The sequence below is a fragment of the Sinocyclocheilus rhinocerous genome, unplaced genomic scaffold, assembly GCF_001515625.1.
Source record: "Sinocyclocheilus rhinocerous isolate Xijiao unplaced genomic scaffold, SAMN03320098_v1.1 scaffold1035, whole genome shotgun sequence".
Taxonomy (NCBI): domain Eukaryota; kingdom Metazoa; phylum Chordata; class Actinopteri; order Cypriniformes; family Cyprinidae; genus Sinocyclocheilus; species Sinocyclocheilus rhinocerous.
In genome coordinates, this window is record NW_015628318.1 from 399,750 (window position 1) to 408,798 (window position 9,049).

General features: G+C 36.8%; 1 protein-coding gene across 1 annotated transcript in view; it reads left to right on the plus strand.

Moving 5' to 3' along the window:
• LOC107737387 (ephrin type-A receptor 7-like) overlaps positions 1–9,049 on the plus strand; it is a 72,462-nt gene that overhangs the window by 4,557 nt on the left and 58,856 nt on the right. The gene's annotated exons all lie outside the window — the stretch shown is intronic.

Sequence of the window (9,049 nt, forward strand, 5' to 3'; positions counted from 1 at the left end):
GTCATCCAACAACTGACTAGTCGATTAGTGAAGCTGACTTTTTCATCTAGATAATATATAATATTTGTATCTAGACATATATGTTGATTAGTTTATATAGATTTTTAAATAATGTATGTCTAAAATAAATTCAAAATCTATAATATAATATATAATATTAGAAATATAAATGTATTTTATCCAGTTTTTTTCACTTGCTAATAATAATAACACCATAATTTATGTAGACATGTGTTGACTGGGTTATCAAGATTTATTTATTTATTTTGTTAAATATATATATTAAATATATGTTAAATATTTTGTCCAATATATACTGTATATGATCTAAAATATACATTATTTTCTATATATTTCTAAATGTATCATTATAATAAATAATTTATCTAGAAATTGTATAATATTTTATCTAGATATATGTTGACTAGTTTATCTAGATATCTAGAACATTTGTAATAATTATATCTAGACATGAATACCCTAGTAAAAAAGTAATATATTTAAAATGCACTTATTTCATACTTAGTTAAAATCTATTAACATTTATTGACGTATCGCTCGAGACTGATATAAAAGTTATATTTAAACTTTATTTGGAGTACTACTTGTACACATTGCACATTTCTGAATATTAAGCCTAAATGTGTTTTAATGTCACTGTTGATGAGGATTGTATGATCTTTAATAAATATGTCTTTAAATGCTAGATATTTAAAGTGTACATGAAGTATACTTGCAATAGTTCAACTTTAGCACAATTAAATATAATTCAGTATATCTTTATTTGGACTTCAGCACTACTTCTGCACAATTAAAGTGCATTAAGCACAAAATAAGTTGACTTTACAGTAAGTATACCAGTTTAGTATATTTAAATAAATACATAGTAGTATATTTATTTTTCACTAGGGTATGTTGCATAGTTTATCTCTTTTTGTCTGCAAAATATATAATATTGAATATTTTAAATATGTAGTCTATTTTCTCTTTATCTAGATTATTATATGTTATTCTCATCTAAACACCATGCTAAGTAAAGCACCTAAGATCTTCAAGACAGATATTTTTGGCTGTTGTGTTGCGCCTCGAGAATCCTGCTTCCTGTTCCATTCTGTTGTGCTTAGTTCAGCTCTTTTGGAATGCAGGAATGTGTTTTATGTAAACACTGTCAAAGAAATACAAAAAAAAGGTTCTTTTTAATCTAGACCAATTAGTCATCCAGTCATTCAGGTAACTTACAGACTCGTTGATTCTGACAGTGTGTAGTTTTGTACATCCCTAGTGTTTCACCACCTGCATTCAAAACTCAAGCTCTCATTTGCATTTTTGTTGTTTTTATGGTTTGCAAACAAAACAAGGTCAGTGACAGGATAACACAAGCAGCTCATGCATGCACGTGTTCACAGAGAGATGAGGGAAGAGACACAGAGGGAGAGGCGATAATGACCGGCAGCCAGTAAAATGAGGGAGGAACGGAGCCGAGGAGGAAGGGGAGAGGGGATGATGTATGTTTCATGACAGGGATCGTGACAGAGACACTCGCTGGAGTAAGGAGCCACAAGGACACACGGACACCTTGGTAGGTTAGGAGCAGAGAGAGAAAGCGAGATAAGGGACAGAGAGAGCGGGGGAAAAGACCCTTGTCTCAAAGTGAGAGCCGGCCGTAATTATGTCTGGCATACTGACAACAGACAATTACACCAGCCACCCTGGGCAATATTTAGTCATTAGTTATTGTCAGATTGAGAAAATATATTAGTAAAGCCCTGTTTTCTGTAGTGCCAGTATTACCTGTTTCATTTTTCATGTCTTTCAAACTACAGAGTAGGCCAAAAATGGAGGACAGAATAAAAATGTCCTATTTGAATGTGAATAGATTCTAGCTAGGAATGGGTCTCTATGGTTGACAATTCAACTAGTCTTCCAATGACAGGTTAGTCATTTAAGCCTCGTTCAGACTGTCAGCCCAAAACCCATTTGTGTCTATCCGCACAAAACCGATTTTGTGTCTATCCGCATATAATCTGATTTGAAGAACTAACTGTCCACACAGTGTATCGCAACTGTTCATATCCGATTTGTGTGTCCATAAGCACTCTTTCGTTTTACAGAATGTGCATTGGTTTCTATGGCAATGCCGTTGCGTTGTTATGTCAACGCTAAAAACAACAACAATACAAGCTGTGTCTCATTTAGAAGGCTGCGCCCTTCGGAGGTCGATTCCTCTGGAGGTCACATCCTCTGTAGGATGCGTATACGAAGTGTCCTCAACCTAGAATTAAACGAGATGTCCTTCGTAGGATGGGCAGAAAAGGAAACGGGAAGTATCACGTTGCTATGCCAACACATTTAGAGCGTTGTTGAGCTCTCACACTACTTAAATGAAGGAAAATTATTTTAAAATAATTTAATAAGAAATAATAAGAAAGTAATTTGAAAAAAAAAATGCTTTTACTTGTTTTATTTTGTTCAGTGTTTGAGGAGCTGCAGCGTACGTACAACAGACATCTGTTAGAGAAAACAAAGGAGGAGGATATTAAGAACAAGTTTATCCGTTTTTACCGGAGGTATATGGCTAGACGATATGGACAAAATTTATATCACAATATATTTCTTAATTTCGGTGGATACAATATAATTCCGATATCGATATGAACACTATTAAAAAAAGCCTCATAAATACTGCCAATAACACCCACAACAGATGTCTGTACCTACAAACTTATGAAAAATTAATTTGCCAAGTCTATGAAACCTCTTCCTATAAAACTATTTAATTGTTTAGAAAAAAAAGCACAAATAAATTAATGTTCACCTTTTATTTGTATTTAGCCTTCATACAAACAAGAAATGTGAAATCACTGTCAAATAAACATCTCAGACTCACCTTATTAATTATTAATATCTTTAACTTCAAACTATAGGCTAACATACCAGTGAAAAGTTTTTGAACAGTAATATTTTTAATGTCTTTTAAAGAATTCTCTTCTGCTCACTAAGCCTGCATTTATTTTATCCAAAATACAACAAAAACAGTAACATTTTGAAATATTTTTACTATTTAAAATAACTGTTTTCTATTTGGAAATATTTTCAAATGTAATTTATTTCTGTGATTCTAAGCTCAATTTTTAGCATCATTACTCCATTCACCCGATCCTTCAGAAATCATTCTAATATTAAATCATAATGTATAAATCTTTTGTAACATTATCATCACTTTTGATCAATTTAAAGCATCCTTGCTAATAAAAGTATTAATTTCTATAACCCCCCCCAAAAAAAATTATACTGACTCCGAGCTTTTGAATGGTATAGTGTGTTACAAAAGCTTTCTATTTCAGATAAATGCTGATCTTTGTATCTTTCTAAAGACACAGTCACCGTTTGCAATGTGGATGTTGTCTTAACAACATGACAACATGTTGCAGTCGCGCTGGATTATATTTCGTCTTATGAGGCAGCGGCAGAAACAAAGGAAGCTGGAATGTACGACTTTATTCCGTGCTGCCGTTTCTGCTGGTTTCAAAGAGGCGCTTATACTAGCAGTATATTGTCTTTTTCCGCTTGACTTGCAGTTCGCAACAACACAAGCTTGTTTCTGCAAAGATTTATACAGAAACTTCTGATGTGTTTTACATGGCGTGAGAACGTGAAAAAGCTACGCTATATCCGTTCTGACCGGTCAGACTAAAACGGATTTCCAAGAATACGATTTTAATTGGATTCCAAACCACATATGAATGTAGCTTTAGTGAGGTTGGCTCGTTTGGGATTTTCTCCTTTTTCTTTTAGTTTTGATATTTTATCATTAGCAACAGAATTTAAATGACTATTTCTTTGCGCTTCATTCAGCTGATTTTGAATACAGGAATCCATCTTCTAAGTCCCTCTAAGAAATGCGTCTGTTTGTGGTCAGGCAAATCTGTCTAATTATACAGGACTACCAAATGGACAAATCAACTGCACGTCCTTGATTCTAGCTTTGCACGTATCCACATTTGAATGAAAATGAAATGGTTGCCCACTCAATTACTAATATATTTAAAGATTCACCTTTAATAATTAAGCACAGGCTCCATTTGAATACAACAGGCTCACTGTGATTGCAAACCGATAGGAGCCCTGGACAATCAGCCCCTTGTTTAGAGCCGAGATGGAAAATTTAACCCTATCTGAGCATGCTCAATTCTCTGCTCGCCAGAGCCTTACAGGCACAATTTTACACCTGGGTTACCACGGCAATGGATGACTACTTCATAATGGGCGAGAATGGAGCATCCTGAAACAATAAGCTGCCGGCCGGTCAGACAGAGCAGGACACTCATTAACACTGATGACTTTATCAAGGCCTTCAGAGTAGAAAAAATTGCATCTTTTAAGCACTTCCCAAGTCTTATTACCTGGGGAAGGATACCAGAAAGAGTATAAAGAGAGAGAACGGAAAGATGAAGAGCATTTGGGGTGAGGAGCAAGAATTAAAATTGATCTGATGTACATTAATAAATACTTCTTTTTTTTTTTAGATTCATCAGTTTTAGCCTTGTGGGCAGCGTGCCGACATAGAGCGAATCCCAACTCGAGGACCTTTCCCGTTCCCGCTCCCACTTTGCTTCCTGTCAGCTCTGATCTGTCCTATCATAATAAAGGCGAAAATGCCAAAAATAAATCTTAAAAAAATAATAATAATTCATCAGTTCGTATTATTGTTATATCAAAACCGTCAAAATAAAACCACCCTCCCCACCTCTGCTGATGAATATGATACAAATATATTATAATACATGTTCAAAAGTTTGGGGTCATTATGATTTTTAAAAAAAAATTTTTAAGAAATTAAAAGCAAGAACACATTAAATTGATCAAAAGTGACAGTAAAAACATTTATAATATAAAAAAAAGATTTATGTTTCATATAAATGCTGTTCTTTTGAACTTTCTATTCTTCAAAGAATCATGAAAAAAATCACGGATTCCACAAAAATATTAAGCAGCACGACAAATGTTTTCAACATTGATAATGATAAGAAATGTTTCTTGAGCACTAAATCAGCATATTAGAATGAAGGATCATGTGACACTAAAGGCTGTTGAAAATTCAGCTTTGCCATCGACAGAATAAATAAATTTTAAAAGCTATTTTATACAGAAAGCAATATAGAAAAGCTATTTTAAACTGTAATAATTTTACTGTGAGTAAAACTTTTCAAGAACTAAAAAAAAAAAAAAAAAGGTACCGACCCTGACCTTTTGAATGTTATATTGAGCGATAACTTTAACAGCAGAAAAGCACCAAAGAAAGACAAGGCAGAGAGAAAACAAGGGATGGGTGAAAAGGAGGGGGGGGGGAGACCCTCTCGTCTCTAGTCTCCATCTGCATGAGAATAAGTCGGCGCTTCAGGCACCAAGTGTATGAGTAGAAACGGTAAGGACAGCAGAAAGCAAAGGATGGCTATGCATCTGATGAGGAATTCAGGAATCCTCTCTTAAATTATCCTTCCACTTCTGAGCGACACAATAAGCGACAAAAAGAGAGCAGAAGAAGGGATGTGTCCATATGAGAGAGGGGCTACTCAGAGTACTCATTGTTCCTCCAAAGCCTAATTACTTCCCTGCTCTCCATGAAATGGTTTTAAATAGCGACTGCTTCTGTATCGGCAGGTTCATCATCATCATTTCTTTTTTTATGCTCTTTTTTCCTTCATTCCCCTTGCCATCCCCCCTGCAGACAAATGTGAATTCTCTCTCTCTCTTTAATGGCAATTCTTTTTTTCCTTTTTCTAGAGGACTGCATGGGAAGTTTGGAGAAGAGCATTTCAATCAGCATTCTATTGTCACTTGACATCTCTGTCGTGATGCCCTCGGATGCGTCTCTCTCTCTCTCTCTCTCTCTCTCTCTCTCTCTCTATCTCTAGATTTAAGGTAAATTATATGCCATTTAAATGTTATAAAAGGTCTCTCTCTCTCTCTCTCTCTCTCTCTCTCTCTATCTCTCTTTCTTTCACTCGCTTCATCTCTCTGTGTGTCTGTCTAAACAACACCCATTGTTCTTCCCAATGCTCTTGAGCGGAAATAGCTCAAAGCATAACCATTAATATTTATTCAGGAGAGTCCTTCTGAGGAAAACAGTGTGGAATCAGGCACCGAACAGCCCTTTCCATGCCGCAGAATTCAGCAGCCAGATGTGAGACGCACGTTTTAGATGCAAACAGCATGCGCGGTAAACAGAATCAAAGCGAGGGAAGGCGAGAAGCTGTGGAAATGGATTTTTAATGCTTAGGTTACATGTCAGAAGAGCACGATGTGCATGTTGCCCGCTGATAGCTCCCTCTGACTGTTGCCCACTCTGTCTAGGATGTTGCAAAGTGTTGCAAAGTTGTTTAAGTGTTTGATAGGGAAGCACATTAACCCTGTACTCCGCTACACTGCTCTTATCTTCTGCCTTAGAGGGGAAATGGCTTTAAATAAGAAATTGTATTCGTTGAGGCACATGGATTCCATACGTAGCCCAGTTTTTCCAATGCTACTATATTCCAGTCGGGTTATTTCCTCTCATCTCTTGAGGAGAAACGCTCTGTAGCTCGCGCTGTACTTTGATCTCAAGAACCTTTGTGTTTCGAGCTGCACGACTGAAGAAAATAACAGAAAATGTTCTCTCTTGTTCAGGGCAGTCTGGTCGCATTAGCAGGAACTGTTTTGTCGCTCCACGTGTTTTAAAGTCAGAAAAAAAACCTGTAACTGTGATCTTTTCTTTCCTAATGTGACATACAGCTTCTCGAACTAAAAAAAATTGACTGGATCATTGTCGTTTACTGTTTGCTGTGATCTCAAGTGGCATATTGTATGTTTTTGATTAAAGATTACAAAGGCGCATTGATTTTAAACAATGTCCACAGATAAATCATTTCCAATAAACACTGCGATACTTCAAATGAAGCTGAACTCTGAGAACCCTAACGAGCTTGTTTTCTTCTGCAAGCTTCAAGCGTCATCCAAATGTGTCGCGCCAAGCGTTATAAAGTGCGAAAAAGCATACTCATGCCCCAGACTGAAAGACAATCCTCCCGGCATTTCTCTCGTAATTAATACGGCCACTTTTTCGACACATTATCACTGCAAAATGGATCCCGTTCAATACCCCTGAGAAGAATCACACTTTGGGGAACAATAAGTCCATTGATTGATCTCCGCAAAATCCTAATCTGTGGCAGGGACGTTAAACAGAATGGATTGATTGATTCCCGGGATTCCCAGTCGGCCAGTGCTAGGTGGTGTAATTTTCTAGTTAAGCGGATCCCTCAAGCCTCTTTTGTAGCATTTGTATGCCGTTTTATGTTACCTGAGAGGCCTTTCTCTCTCTCCCTAGCCACTCTCTCTCTTTCTGTCTTGCCTCTTTTGGTAATTCCATCTGTGGTAATTTGATAAGAGCTGGACCGGTCGTTACAATTCAACAGCTGTGGTTAAATCGCTGGTGGTCTGGCTCACAGTGGCCTCAGCGGCCTTACTCTGGGCACTTAACCTGTGGCATTGTGCGGAATGCCTCGCGATTCGTCCGTCACCCAATCCGTCAGCAATGAATAATTTTCATGGAAGGTGCACTTTAATTACTTTCCCATTTAAATGGCATTGCGGTGGCCTATCTAGGTCATTAATCTCAGTGAGGATCCTGTTGCAAACCTTTTATTGCTGGCAAACGAAGCCCCCCAAATCCCCCAGAATCTTCTCTGCTTGACTGACTGCAGACTCCCAGCAGCCACTGCTCCAGTGTGTCCTTCTGAACTGGCCACTGTCACGGAAGTGAGAGAGACAGACACAGAGAAAAAGAAAGAGAGATCTACACTTGTCTCTCAGCATGAGCGAGGGGATGGAGGGGAAGTTTGCCAACCACCTTGAAGGGACCAGTTGGATTGAATGTGAGCAGGACCTTCTAGCGTTCGACAAGTGGAATCAATCGCAACTGGCTATTCAGAGATTTTCCAGATCAACCGTACTTAAAAGTACTTATAATGCTAATTTACAACAGCATTGTGTTAATGTAGGGCTTTAAAAGCAATTTTAAAATACTAGTTAAATTTAAAATAATTTTTTATTAATTATTTTGATTTTAAAAATTATTTAGAAAATCAGTTACATTGAAATTCCTTCTTTTGTAGGCACATAGAATATATATATCACAACAAATAATCATAAACAAACAAATCACAAATAATTATTGATTTAATAAAGAGCTATGTATTCTGAAGAAACATATATCAAATCAATCAACTCTGGATGCAAAATCCCATTATTCTATACTGTTGACAAATATTTCAAAATACACTCTGGGACAGAGAGGCATAACGTCCTATCCAGAATAAATGTCTGTCTGTCTGTCTGTCTGTCTGTCTGTCTGTCTGTCTGTCTGTCTTTCTGTGGGTGTTAGAACAGCTGCACACTCCACTCTCTCTCTGATTGACAGTGATGGATGGGAGAGGCTGGGAAGGTGTTAATGAGAGATGAGAGAGAAAGCAAGAAGAAAAAGCAAGTGGAGAAGAGTTCTGGAGTTGCACAGGAATTATATATTTTACTTTGTAGTGCTGACAAGACTGTACAAGCTTCAATGGCTGGATCACTAACAGGCAGGGCAGCGTAGAGCCAGACATATTTTGGATAGCAGCAAAAAAATAAAAATATATATATATATATATATATATATATATATATATTACAAGAAAAACGGTTTCAGTCTTTCTGCTTCAAAATTACAGTTTGTTACTTGCTGTTTCTTTTTACTTATTTACTAGCATTTAAAGTAAAAAATAAAAGAAAAACCTCATTTTTCATCATTTGTTTCAGTGAGGGACTGAGGCAGGTATGAAAAGCATAACTTGTAGGTATTTGGGTTCACTTCATTGTTCTGTGTCTTTTATTCACTCTTCCCCTCCACCACCTTCTTGCTCAAAGTCATCTTTTCTCTCTGTCAGACGAGCGGATACCAACTCGCTCAATTATTTAGATTCCTGTGAGGCAAGCAACAAAGTTTTCAGACAAAGTCCCCCCCCCCCACACT